General features: G+C 40.7%; 1 long non-coding RNA gene across 1 annotated transcript; it reads right to left on the minus strand.

The window, feature by feature from the left end:
- Positions 1 to 1,215: 1,215 nt before the first annotated feature.
- LOC124478723 lies at positions 1,216 to 2,913 on the minus strand. Its single transcript, XR_006957262.1, has 3 exons — positions 2,865 to 2,913; positions 2,194 to 2,305; positions 1,216 to 2,119 (listed from the first exon to the last, which is right to left on the minus strand). It is a non-coding gene; the product is annotated as an uncharacterized LOC124478723 (long non-coding RNA).
- Between the last annotated feature and the right edge of the window lie 2,047 nt (positions 2,914 to 4,960).

The raw sequence follows: 4,960 nt of genomic DNA on the forward strand, positions 1-4,960 counted from the left end.
TTGGACTCACTCTGACCACAGTATGCAACAGTGGAAACAGCAAAATACTATACACACACCCATCTACTCACACACAATATTCACACTTAAAAGCACAGACACACATAAACAGACACACATACACACCCACCCACACTAACACACGTACAAACACAACGTAAAAGGCATACAAACTCTTTATGTCCTTTGAACTTTTTGCAGTTTATAAAGTAATCCAACATCCTGTGACTTGAGTTACCATCAAATCAAAGTTTACTGTAAATATAAAGAATACAAATTATAATCAACACATCTTGTAAATAAAAAATACCAGATGCTCTCACCTTGTTTTCCAACACCTACGGTAATCACCCAGCCGTAGTTTCTTTTTGAAACTCCCCATGGGAGTTATGTTTTTTCTTTTCTCTCTTTGTTTAATTTGTAAACTGTTGACTCAGTCAATTCAAAGTATGCCACTGAATTAATTTTATGAGATGACATATTTTTATATTCTTCCAGGTAAATGGTTCCATGCCATATCTTGTCTATACTCCACATACATCCCAGGTATTTTCAATCCAGAGGAGCGCACGTTCACAAAAAAGGGGTGGTGTTTGCACTGTATGTCCAATCGTAAACATGGACAAAACGAGAACCGCATATTTCACGCAGGGGGAGCAGACAATAATCAAACATATCAGCAATACAAACATATAATACAGGCAAAAAGCAACAGTCGCTGCTGTCAAATCAAGGAGGGGAAGCTGGCAGAAAATAGCAGATGCTGTAAATGCCTGATTGATATCACTGCCCCAGGCACAAGATGTGACCATAATTAGACTTGCGCATTCCATAACGTTAAACTTTTGTTGTAGTATTATTTTAGTTGCAACCCTGGTAGTGGTAAATGATTGTGGGAGCAAATAAAAAATACATATGCTTTTCTACAGGTATGCTCTTGCACTTTTTGAGTTTCATGTTGTTTAATTGTAACTTGTTTATGCTCTTATGGGTCTTGCTTTTGGCACTTATTTGTTTTTTCACAATGTATGCTTCATGTTTTGGCTCACCGCAATGTTTGGAGCTATCCGTTGTTATGATCAGTGACCTATGCACTTTTGTAAAGCTCTCTCTTGGAAGTCGCTTTGAATCTGCTAAAGCGTCTGTTAAATGAATAAATGTAAATGTTAAAACATAATTCAAACCGGTAAGTAGCAGTAGGCAATACTTGCCCATATTTGAATTGCCTGAGTCAGTCCCTTTTGTAGGATATTGGTATACAAAGGGCCTATAGAACAATGACATTTACTCCTGCTGAGGTTCTGGCCCTTTTCAGCAATCAGGGTCGCCCCCTGATGCAAGGAGTGGAAGGGGGCATTTCTTCAGAAAAGAAACTGGAATATGAGAAGGTAGTACATGACTGAATGTATGAATGAACGACACAAAACTTACAGTTAACCTGACATTCTTTATCTGTGTTCCTAAGAAAGGGAGAACAAATGAGGAGGATGTATTTGTTTAACTTTTATACCTTTTTGTGGCTTGTCCCAAATATTTTTTTGTTTTGCCTTGGAGTCTTTGGTGGGGTTTTTCCCCATTTCTTTCTTTCAATGTCCTTATTATTGTTTTAGAAAATTGCTATAAAAGTGAATGAAACTTTCAATGAAAGTCGTGAAATTATGATTTATTTAACTTGTGAAGAGCATTGCATGGTACCGTACTCATTGTTCTTTTTGGTTTGAAATGTTTTGGTTGAAAGAAACCCAAATATCTGATATGGAAATGTTAGAAAATGGGTCAAAGCAACCCAAGGACAACAGAAGGAGTTAAGGGGAGACACCCCAGTGAATAGGGATAACATGAACATGAAACCTCCAGGTGGGGCTCTCTCCTTTCTTATCGAGGCAACATTGTGGAGCCCGACACAGGCTGTCACAATCTGACAAGCCCGGTCTGGGCCACTCGGAGGCAGTTGAAGCGTGCTTTGATGATGCCAAAGTTCATCTCTATCCTGACCCTTGTTCTGCTAAGGGCCACATTAAAAGCATTCTGTGGCTGTGTGTTCGGGTCAGGATAGGGGGTCATCAAAAAGGGCTGGCAGGCGTACCCTCGGTCCCCTACCAGCAATCCACTGAGGAGCCTAGAAGAAGAAAATATTAGCATTATCAATATTACAAAATGCTATACAAAATGTTATACTTACAATTGCCATACCTTGCTCTAATTCGTGGCAAAATGCAGATTCCCTAGAGATCCAGGAGTCATGGACTGACCCAGGCCACTTTGACTCAATGCTGGTAACCAAACATTGATGGTCACAAGTCATCTGCAAAAGCATCTTGTGTTAAAATCCATCCACATAACAGCATTAACGTGAGGGAAAATTCAATGTGCATTAGAAGGACTTCTCCTTTATCAGTATGACCAAACATGTGTAGCCTGTCCTTTAAGCTTTACCTGAACGTTGATGCAGTGGAATGACTTGCGATTAAGAAATTGCCTTCATTCTCCCCCATGCAGAAATGGGGATATGGGTGCAATCGATGGCACCATACAGAGGCGTTGTTAGACATAAAACTCTACTGGGGCATAGGCCCCTATTCATATCCTTTTTTTAATTTCAAGCTTGCTGCACTCAAGGCTATAGAAACTCCCCTTGCGTAACCCACTATACAACAGGTCAGGGACGAAAGTTTGATATCAGCTTTGGCAGGGACATTAATAGCTAATGCGAGCGCTCACATTTTTTTTGCATTCATTTGAGTGCAAATACAGGTTTTTTGAGCTTCATGTAATATTGTTTTTATGTTTTAGTCAAAATAAGATGATTGATAGGCCTATCATTTAGAAACTATCTTTAGTTTTGTAATGTTTTCTTAGCCTACCTCAATTCTGACTTGTGTGCTGAGTCCAAAGCAGGTTCTGTGACATACCAGGGTAAGTTAACTCCCCAGATGAAACCCAGCGCAACATTGCAAACGTACCCAGTTATGTTGCATAACCTGCTTTCTGGAATACCCCCCTGGCGTTGATTGGGATACTATGTACCTTTTTTCAGGGATTATCAATCTAAATTAATGCACTGACTAATGACGTAAATTGCTAAAACTCAAACTTTAGATTTTACTTGGGCACAGCAGATTTAAATCTACTCCCAATACTCCCCCTTACCCCTTCCCCTTACCCCTTCCCCTTAGTTTTGCGCGTTCCCGTGAGAGCTAGTGGTGTCCCAATACTCTTTTGGAGCTAGGGAAGACTAAGGGGTATACACCCCTTAAAACCAAGTAAGATCGGGAGCTTACTTGAAACCTAGGGCTATGTGAAAACTGCGCGACCGGCAACAATGGCGACCAAATCATCCAGAGAGTCCGATAAATGTTATATTATCGGCTTTATTAATTGATAAAAAAATTATGACAGTCTTGTTTTGTGTCATATACAGTCATAAACATATATATTTGCAACCATTTTCCTAATTGAAACTTTTCTAAAAATAGCTAGTTTGGTACGTTAATGTTACAGTTCTGAATTGCACAACAGTCCCGCATTTCTTTGACTAGCATGTCTACAGTTCTAAGTAAACTCCATTAGCAGCGAATTTCGTCTAATATCAGTGCATAACGCTACTTGCTTTGGAGATATCGATACGTGCTAGATGACGTACCTGTAACCAAGTGGCGTCCCATTTCCTAGGGCTATGTAGCCCTTACCCCTTATTTTCGAGGGCCAAGGGGAAGGGGTAAATTAAGGGGAAGGGGTAAGGGGAAGGGGTAAGGGGGAGTATTGAGATTCGGCCTTATACTGGGACACGTGCCCCATTAAAAAGGTTCTAACCACGCCCCAGGTTGGATAACATGCTTTCTGGAATACCCCCCTGGACTTCTGTGTCCGTGCTGCAGTGTCTATTTGGCAAGCTCAGAAGAGCGTGCTGACATATATGCTGAATGCATATAGGCTTAAGTTTTTGGTTAAACACTTTTACAAGTGTTGATTGGGACATTGCGTGAATTTTTGGGGATTATTAATCTAAATGAATGACCTGACTAATAAAGTAAATTAAATTGCGCGGCAGTCGTGTTCTTGCTCAGGTTCTCCGCCGCATCACACACCACTCTCTCACCATCCGCGCACCAAACTCCACAGGATCGCCTACGAACGGCGACGCCATTATCATCAAGAATGAATGGGTCAGCGGTGTTTTATAACGGTTGATCTCTGATCTCCAACTTAACCTGCTCCTGACCAAGTTAGGCGTTCAGCATTAGTTTTAGCCTACCATGGCGATTGACCCCGGTAACAAGTAATCCACCGTCGTGATACAGAAAACCCTGAAGTTACTTCGTACGCAAATCTTGATTCGTAGTACAGGCCTCTGTTTGGAATGGATTAATTAGCCATTGATATCAGATATCAATTTTTGAAGACACCATTGTGCTCCCACTCCCACATGCCCGCGAAAGGCCTCAAATTCAAAGTAAGATCAATTCACGTTTTAAAACGTTGTTTTGGTTCGCACAACATCGCATTAAGACAGGGACAAACTATCAAATACGATTATGCAAGCCAACCTTTATTCTAATAGGCATAGTGAAACGTAATAATAAATAAATTAAAAAAAACATTCATAGTTTAGCCCCTCTAATTTGACCACTACATCCCTGCTCCTTACCAATGACAAACTCGAACTTGTTGTAGTCTAAACATTGCACCAGCTCTGCATATGCCTCATCTTCTGCGAGAGCTGCTTCATCTTCCTCAGTTATCTTCACTACTACTTTCTCAAAGATAACTTCTCTGAGGCCACGTACGCAACTCCATGTGCGAGAGGAATCTCGTTTCCCAATTGTTCTCATCACCGTCAAATAAAAGTCTGAACTACCTTTGGCCTGCATGACTGGGCCCATAACCTGTAGCAAATATGCTGAACAAGTGGGAAGAGGTATTTATAGAAGTACATCTGGGAAAACTCTGGGATTTGCTC

This window comes from Hypomesus transpacificus, chromosome 16 (assembly GCF_021917145.1).
Source record: "Hypomesus transpacificus isolate Combined female chromosome 16, fHypTra1, whole genome shotgun sequence".
Classification (NCBI taxonomy): domain Eukaryota; kingdom Metazoa; phylum Chordata; class Actinopteri; order Osmeriformes; family Osmeridae; genus Hypomesus; species Hypomesus transpacificus.